Source organism: Manis pentadactyla, chromosome X (genome assembly GCF_030020395.1).
Source record: "Manis pentadactyla isolate mManPen7 chromosome X, mManPen7.hap1, whole genome shotgun sequence".
Lineage (NCBI taxonomy): Eukaryota > Metazoa > Chordata > Mammalia > Pholidota > Manidae > Manis > Manis pentadactyla.
Window position 1 is genome coordinate 120,355,187 of NC_080038.1, and position 10,044 is coordinate 120,365,230.

Below are 10,044 nucleotides of genomic sequence, written 5' to 3' on the forward strand. Positions count from 1 at the left end.
TTTCTAAGAGTGACAGATGTGGCAGCATAGTCGTTTTCATGGGACCATGCTCACCTCCTAAATCCTATTGGATTCCTTCTTCAAACAAAGATGGTTCTGCGTTTGCATTTGTTTTTATTTTTGTAAAGGCATCATATAGAAATTTGAGTTTACTGATAGAAAAAAAAATTTTGGCACTTGACATTCAGTTCCCAGCTCCCTTATCACCTGCGCCTGCAGTTTAGGAAGCTGCAAGGACTGTTACCCTGAAAGTCACTTACTTCACTACCTCATATATACTTTGGCCATCAGCTTCATTTTGCTCAGAATGAACTTTTCCATCCTTCATCTAAAACTTACTTTGACTTACTACGATGACTATTCTATTAGTATTTGGCACCTACTGCCAAAGCTCAGCACTCCAGTCTCCTGACTATCTTCTTTGCACTCTTGCATAGATGGCATCCCCCAATTTCTCTACAAAATAACACCATGGTCAGTGTATTCAGTACCATCCTTCCTGTAGGCATTTCTCCTTGAGAGATTTTTTAACCAACCTTTGGGCCTCTGACTTGTTCCACTGCTAATAAAACATTCATTAATAGCAATGAAGTCTCATTTCACTAGAACATTTTTAGTAAGTGAGGAGTAAAACAAAATTTTAAGTGAATCCAAAAGATTATAGTCAGCTCACTTAAAAAAATGTCTAATATTCAACTTGTGCTATTCCTAGCTTAACTGATCCAGATAAAACTGTTACTACCTTTCTTCTTCAGTGCAGAAGATTTTGAAAAGAAATCCTTGAAAGATTTAATTAAAAATCTTTCCTTTCATATTTAATACCTCCTAATGCTTTTAATTAACCTGAGTATCCTTAATTACTTCTGTAATTTTTTTCCATGTGTAAATCACTAATTAAAGTATTAAACTACCCTCAAACATTGCATAGAATTAAATATATAATTGTTCCCAGGCTGATTAAAGGATTACATGGAAAAGGTAGTAAGGCTTCAGGTAAAGTTTTTTTGTTGATTTTAAATCTCTGAATACTTTTAAATACATTTTCCTTAACATAATTGTTCTCAGAGTACAATCTTTCATAGAGATAAGAGGGAAAAGAGGCTTCTTCAAAACAGAAACTTAAGATTTGTGAAACCATTAGAGGGCCTAAATGCAATTCAAATAAACGTGAGTCATAAAATGCCCATTGAAGAAGTGAAAAGAGTCAAGATGGCAGAACAGTTTCCAAGCCTCAAGATGTCATCAGTCTAAGAACATTTGTATTGATGCTATACCTTTTTTAACTTGTCTTCTAGTGGCTTAGAGTTGCCTATCAAATTACATTCTCTGGCTAGCTGCTTGGATGAGATTTTGCTGGAAGACCAAAGTGCTTTCAGTTTATGGACACGAATGAATTAATCTCATAATGAACTCAGTTAATTTTTGAGCTTGCCTCCAGTGTCATCAGACATACCAAAACTCATACAATAAATAGTACCTAAAAACCACAAGATTCATTCATGTGATTAGCATTTCTTCATCTTCAATAATTCTGTGAACAGTATTTAAACCTAACAATGTCCCAGTGTGTAATATAGGCTTCGGTTTAGAAATGACAATAGTAGTTATTATACTTCTAACAGAACCATCAAGAGAGCCAGGGAAGATTATTCTATGTATTGAGTATCTTTCTACTTAGTAGTGAATTTCATAGTAAACTTCCATGTGTAAGATCATTCTTCAGTGCAATGGAACAACCAGAGCAATACTTAACTAAACAAAATGTGATCGGCTCCTAAGTTGTTCACATACTCCCAAAGTGCCTCATTCTTGTTCTCTAGGTATTAGCGTCCTCACTAACATGATTTCACTTACTATAAAAAGATGTCCTGAGCTTTACAAAATTCAAGTTGGTGAAAGGTAGCCTCCCAGGTATCAACTGGGATATGAATTTACACTCATATCCCAAACTGTTCCCAATACAAAATTCGATTATCAAAATCAGGCTTTCACATATGGGGCTATTTTACTTAAATATTTCAGAAAATGAAAATCTTCTATGGGAAGAACAAATAAGGTTTCTTTAGAAATGACAAATTAATTTTTAGAACAAATGAGAGGTAAGAAACTTTGTGATAATGTTTGTTTACACAGGTACAAGTGGCCTTTCCAACTTCATGGCCATGAAACTCCCCCCAAGAGGGGATTTATGGTAGGTTTACTCTTAGTTTCTCTCCTGGGAGTAGACTCACACTGAAGAGGGAATTTATGGCAGTCTCATTTCCCATAACTTTCTGCTTTTAGTCAGATAAAGAAAGTTCCCAGAAGGCTTCTTTCTGCATCTGTTGATACTCAACTGTCTGCAGTTTAAAACAATCTTCTCCAACTTTGGGATTCCAAGTGGGTCTTCAGAGTGGTAACTGAGAATGTGAGTCCTACACCTGACAAAATACATAACAGTTAGATTTCTTATTCAATGTATCAGTCACCCATTGATGTAAAATGAGAGGAAGGACAAAATCACAAAAGACCTGCTATTTTAGGGAACTGAGTTTTAAAAAAACCCAACATTGTTAAATTCTTCAGTGGAATTTGAAATTCTCTTCATCCACTTTATTTTTATTAGAATTTGTTTATTATGTCACCCTTTGTTTTATCCCCAGTTCACTCCATGATGCAGTTTAAGTCACACCATTTAAAAAAAATTATTATCTGTCATTTGTCTGGATTCTAGAACAAATGCATTGTTCTAGCTTCTAACATAATTAAGACAAGACCTTTCCCTCCAAAAGCTCATCAAACTAACAGGGAAGACAAATACAGTAAATACACAGTGACAATATATTAAAGACATGAATAATGACTAGGACAGGGGATGCCATTGTAGACTTTACAGAGGAGACAGCATTTGACTGGTCAAATGGACTGCCATTTCTGTGTCCTAGAACTTCTTTTTCAGATCTGAATACGACATGTATTGCTCTAACTTTCCAAATTACTGTAATTGCTATCTAGGCATAAATGTAATCATTCATATGGATTAAATAAACCATACACTGGATTCCCTGTATTATATTCTTGGGACTGCAGTTGAAAGCCAGCACAAGAATTTTATTACCAGTGCTTTACTTATGAAAAGGTGTCACCACTAATCAGCATAGCATGAAATACCATAATAATGACTGCATTTACCAATGACAGTTCCTATCTCTAGAAATGACATCACCAAATAAATTCATTTCAGAACAGTGGACTATTTTCAATTAGAATTAATATCATTCAATTTATTTCCAATTTTCCTTCCATAAAACTTAAATGTAATCTTCTTGTTTAATGAAATTATACCTGTAAAGAATTCAATTGACTAGGCCCAAAATGCAAAATTCAATAGTGTAAAATAAAATAGATTATAAAAGATTATAATTTTGCTAAGTCAGCTTGCATTAAAAAGTCCATTCAAAATATCACATGGTTATATATCAGTATTGCCTACAAAGAAATATGTCATGGAAACTGTAATACCCAAATGTAATTACATCTATTAATATATATTGGTTAATATAAAGGACTAAATATAATATATTTACATTATTAAAAGTAAAAGTAACATGCCTTCATACTACCACCCAAAAAAGCAATTCAATTATGTATAACCAGAGACAAAATGATTAATTGCAATTCAAGTATATTTTACACTTTGTCTGAGTGTTGTTTAATTTAACTTAACTTGCCTGTCAGGGTTGTTATCTTTGTGTCCTTCAGATTCATAGATTTTGCAATGCAGCCCAATTCCTCTAGACCAAAGTAGAAAAGATTTAAGAGTAATTTATTTTTAGTCTACCACCATACTATTAAGGAAACAGGTCATTTCCTGCACCAGATTAACTTTTAATGTACTAACCTGAATGAGAATTGAAATATCAAATTATCAAGTTCATATATATTTGTTTAGATTCACACTATCACTATCAGATCTCTAAACCTAGATATATACATTAACATACAATACACAAATTCATTAAAGGATTATTTAATTAAAAAAATTAAAAATGGTAACTTCTAATTCTATGTGTTTCTTATGGGCCTCGAGCAGGGTCAAGTTAAGACAAATGTAATCAAGTAACTGCTCCTCATGCTACCAAGCCTGGTGAATTTACCTAGCTATTCCATTAAATAACCATTTTCCTTTTTGTGAGTTGTTACACAAAGGATATCACCGATACCAAGAAAGCCAAACCTGTAAGTCCATAATTTAGAAAAGTCACTTCTGTCATATTCACTTAAATTTACATACTTATCTTTCCAATGTTCTTCCCCCAGTCCTAAAAACGGACTTTATTTTAGAGCGTAATTTGTTTTTCAGGTAAGGGCAATTTCCCAAATGATGCTACTTATCTTGTCTCATTGATAAAATATCAAATTCTTAATCCAAATTCCCTACATTATTATTACTTGAGAGAGTGTTTTCTGTCTTCAGTTTGAACATTTCTCCATCAAAAATAATATTAACTCATGGGTTTAGAACTCTCACAAACATATAAATTAATAAAATGCAAAATTTCCTAAGCAGCCTTCTGGAATGTTGAAAAGAGTAAATAATTTTAAGTGCATAGCATGAAAAGACCTGGGGAAATAAATTTTAAACTCTATATGAATACCCCACTTTTTTTTTGAAATACACAAATTTCCAAGAATGATACTAGATGAAATGGAAAATGTGAAAAGAATATTAGTCATTAAAGAAATTTATAAAGTAATACAAATATGACTCCCACTAAAAGATTATGGACCCAAAGCTTTTATCCACAAATATTTCAATATCTTAAGAATATAACTTCTATTTAAATGGTCTCAAGTCATTTACAAATATGGAAGGATTCTTAATTCTTTTAGGAAATTAGAATAATATAGTTAAGAAAACCTGAAGATATGCAGAGAACAAATGAAATAAGAAAACGTTTGCCTGATCTTGCTTATTAATATACATTGTTTACACTCCTACCAACAGTGTATAAGGGTTCCAATTTCTCCACATCTTCACCAATACCTGTTATCTTTTGTGCTGTTTTTTTTTTTTATAATAGGCCTCCTAACAAGTGTGAGATGGTATCTTATTACAGCCTTAATTTGCATTTCGTCGATGTTTAGTGATGTTGAGCATCTTTTCATATATCTGTTGGCTGTTTCTATGTCTTCTTCAGTGAAATGCCCCCTCAGATCCTCTGCCCTTTTTTTAATTGGACCATTTGTTTTTTTACTATTGAGTTATAGGAGTTCCTTACATATTTTAGAGGTTAACTCTGTATCAGATATATGGTTTGCATATATTTTCTCTCATTCTGTAGGTTGCATTTTCACTCTGCTGATTGTTTCCCTTGCTGTGCAGAAGTTTTTTAGTTTAATGTACTCCCACTCATTGATTTTTGCTTTAGTTCCCTGTGCTTCTTGTGTCGTGTCCATGAAGTCTTTGCAAAAACAAATTTCATGAAACTTTTCTCTTATGTTTTCTCTTAGGAGCTTTAAAGTTTCTGTTCCTATGTTTAAGTCTTTAATACATTTTGAGTTAATTTTGGTGTATGATGTAAGACAGTGGTCCAATTTCTTTTATGTGGCTGTGTATTAGCTCTTATTATTAGTAATAAAAATCTTCACATCTATGAATCAAAGGAGAACATTATACAATCATCTCAATAGATGTTGAAAAGTCACTTGACAAAAATAAGGCTTTTACCACATGTGGAAAAAAAACTTTCAAGGTAACCTAAAAAATAGTCTCTTAGCATGAAAACTGTGTTTAATAATAAACACTAGAAACATTCTGGTTGAAATTAAGAAACAGATTTAAAACCATAATTTTAAATTATTATTGACTTCTAGCCAGTGCTACAAGATATTAAACAAAACCAAAAGGAATAATTATTGGGAAAAGAGGCAAAATTTTCATTATTAATAGGCCATATCACTATCTACTTAGAATACTAATTAGTACTAACAAGAGACAGCAAAAATTAAAGGACCATTGTCCTATGAGGCTGAGAAAACTACTTTAGTATTTGTTTTTAATCTAGAAAATTTCTTTGGGCCTAGGATCTAACAAATATTTTACCTCCTTTTTTCTGTCAGCTATTTTTTTAAATTTTATTTTTAAGTTAGCTCCTCAAGCAATTACAATTAATTCTGGTGTAAGGTAAAGATATGCTTTTATTTTATTAATTGAGCAATTATTCTATAATCATTTGTTAGGCAGTCCTTCCTTTTCCCAGCCAGTAATCTATGATACCTCTTTTATCATATTATGAATTATATATATATTAGAGTCTATTTAAAAGTTATTATTTTAATAACATTTTCCATGATATTGAGAGAAGTTGGTCACTGCAGGAAAATTAATAGGTCAAGGTATAAAGAAAATATCCCATTCATAATTCCACTAATCTTCATTTAGTTTTCATTTAGAATATATTCATGTATATATTTTCATATGTATGTGGGTGCATGTTGCGTGTTTTTCACTTTTATAAAATTCACATAAAACCAGTTATCCTGTATTATATTGTCACATCCTGTTTTGTTTTGTTTTTTGCCCTAGATAGGCTTTAATATATATATATTTTTTATTTTGGTATCATTAATGTAAAATTATGTGAGCAAAATTATGGTTACTAGACTCCCCCTATTATCAAGTCCCCACCACATACCCCATTACAGTCACTGTCCATCAGCATGGTAAGATGCTATAGAATCACTGCTCGTCTTCTCTATGCTATGCTGCCTTCCCCGTGTCCCACCCCCCTACATTATGTGTGCTAATCGTAATGCTCCTTTTTCCCCTTTATCCCTCCCTTCCCACCCATTCTCCCCAGAACCATTCCCTTTGGTAACTGTTAGTCCATTCTTGGAGTCTGTGAGTCTGCTACTGTTTTGTTCCTTCAGTTTTTGCTTTGTTCTTATACTCCACAGATGAGTGAAATCATCTGATACTTATCTTTCTCCACCTGGCTTATTTCACTGAGCATAATACCCTCTAGCTCCATCCATGTTGTTGCAAATGGTAGGATTTGTTTTCTTCTTATGGCTGAATAATATTCCATGGTGTATATGTACCACCTCTTCTTTATCCATTCATTACTAATGGACACTTAGGTTGCTTCCATTTCTTGGCTATTGTAAATAGTGCTGCAATAAACATAGGGGTGCATATGTCTTTTTCGAACTGGGATGCTGCATTCTTAGGGTAAATTCCTAGGAGTGGAATTCCTGGGTCAAATGGTATTTCTATTTTTAGTTTTTTGAGGAACATCCATACTGCTTTCTACAAGTTGAACTAATTTACATTCCCACCAGCAGTGTAGGAGGGTTCCCTTTTCCCCACATCCTCACCAACATTTGGTGTTGTTTGTCTTTTGGATAACATCCTGTTTTTAAAATTATATATATTTTTCTCATATCATAAAAATCAAAATCATAAATACAAACAACTCTGTGGCATTCTATCATAGGCTTGCATCATAATTTATTTACCCATTCTGGTAATTTAGGTTATTATGTTTGTAATATTAAATAATTTTAAAAACAGTTTTAAGTATCTGAATTACAGCTCAACAAAAGATAATTTTCACCATATTTTATTCACTGATTTCCATATTTTGATGCTTAGGTGATCAAGAAAGGGATCAACTTTATGCTATTATGAGTGAAACCACAACAAAAAGTATTTCTAATAATAGATTGCTTATGGCATCTGGATTATACTTTTATAATAATTCTATAAATGTATAATTATAGGTAAAAGTGCATGTGCTATTGGCTAGCTATTTTGTTTTAATGCTCATTTGTTGAATGAATCTATGCCAGTGCCAAATTACTTAACCTAATACCAATTTAGAGCTTTTTTGTACATACAACAGCAAGTTCCCTTTTAATTTTCATCTTCATAAATGTTCTTGATTTTCCAAATTTCTAAAAAAGAGATCTTATTATCATTATAATAAAAAAAAACAAAACAAAAACTTCAAATTGTAGACTATCTTAAAGTACTTATTACTTTTGAGTTTGCAGAGAAATCCCATTCTAATCTTTCTTATTAACCTAATAGTTGATTTATATCTTATAGAAAGTGAATTTCCATTCTTTGAAAAATGTATGTAAAGCCATTTTCATTCTATGTCAGATTCTATAGTTTAAATTTTCAGCCAACATAAAGTTTGTCTTTTAAGGGACAAGGAATAAAACTATCTTTTTCTCCTAATACCCTAAATAGTTGAATATAGAAATACTTATTCACCCCCATCCATTTGGTATTTTGAAAAACATATTAATTTGGATGCCCAGGACTATTAGGTTATAAAATTCTGTCACTAATTTACAACCGTGGAGGTAGTTTTATCACTTTTTTTGGTATGGTATTGACTTGTCTTTCCTTGAACCCACAATGCACATTTATACCTTCAAGTTTTTGTACATGCTGTTTCTTATGCAGGAAATTTCCTTCCCTCAATTTGTTTCCTAAGGACAAATACATGTAGCATACCATTTAAATAAAATGACAATATCTTTGTGGTAACTTTCTATTTATCCATTCCTTTTGTCCCTTTTTCAATTTGCATATACAGTTGACTATTGAACAACATGGATTTGAATTGCACAGGTCCACTTATACATGGAAAGTTTTCAATAAATATGTTGGGGAAATTGTTAGCAATTTGCAATGGTTTGAAAAAATTTTGTTTTGAATTAGCTTACTTTATTGTAAGAATACCCAACACATGCAACAGAGGAAATATGTATTAATTGACTGTTATTGGTTAGGCTTCTAGTCAACAGTAGGTTATTAGTAGTTAAGTTTTGGGGGAGACAAAAGTTATACATGGATTTTTTACTGCATGGGGGGGGGTGTCCTTAGCCCCTATGTTGTTCAAGGGTCAATTGTACTTCTATGTTCCAGTTAGTATTATTTCTGTAGCAAATGATAGAAAATCCAACCCGGATTTAAGGAAAAGAAAAAGGGTGAGGAATTATTAGCTTCACAAACAGTATCAAGGGCTAAAATGATGTACTCAGGGCTGAGTCTCCATTTTTGGACCTTGTTTACATTGTTTTTATTCCATTGCAGGCCCTCTCCATTTGGGGGCTAACTACAACTTTAGGCTTTTAGCCTCTTGGTAGTACCTGAAGAAGGCACAGGAATTATGCTTAGATCAGTTTGGCCCTAGTGCCCCGAGCCAGTCACTATGGTTAAGTCTAGTTTGGCATGATCTTGATCACTGACCTACCCCTGAACCAGTCTGTGTGTTTAGAAAGAGTAAGTGCTCTGATAGGTGGGGCTTGAAGAGGCTGGAAGAAAGCAGTGATTTGAAGAGTGGAAGTAAGAAAAAGGGAGCCTATTTTCCTTTTCATGGGATGAAGATATTTTCCTTTAGGATTAGAGCAGAACTAGGCATGTAGAAATCTATGAGACACTCTAGTCCAGATTAGAAGTAAATAATTTCATTTTAAGAACTCTTCATAAATAAAACTCTGAAGTAACTTTTCAAGGTATACATCCTCACTCAAATAGAAGAATAATCCAAAATGTTTCTGTAGATTGACTTATTGGTTAAAGACTTTTAAAACAAAAGGGAAGATATACATTAGGGAAGATAAAACATACATGCTGCATTTGGTGAAAAACATAAACTTTCATATTGTTTTCCAGATAGTACACAAGAGTTGTTTCCTCTTTGCAATGATGGTACTATCCTATGAACCATAAAATTAAATGTATTTATGCCTTTCTTCTCCTACAAATATTATATGACTTCCCATCGTAAAAAAATAGAATATATATGTTGGAAAATACTGGGGATTTTTTTTAATCATCAGACTGAAATTCTGTGGATCAATAACTTTGCAACACAAGATTTACAATCTCTTCCAAAGAAAGCCAGAAATCGAACAGTGCTGCAGTGCTGTAAAGTAGACACTGCTACAAGGATGCATTTGAAAGACTGCAGTCCTAGAAACCTTCCATAAACAAGACTCCTGGCTACTTAGGTTACAATTAAAAGGTTATTCAACCAATCAACC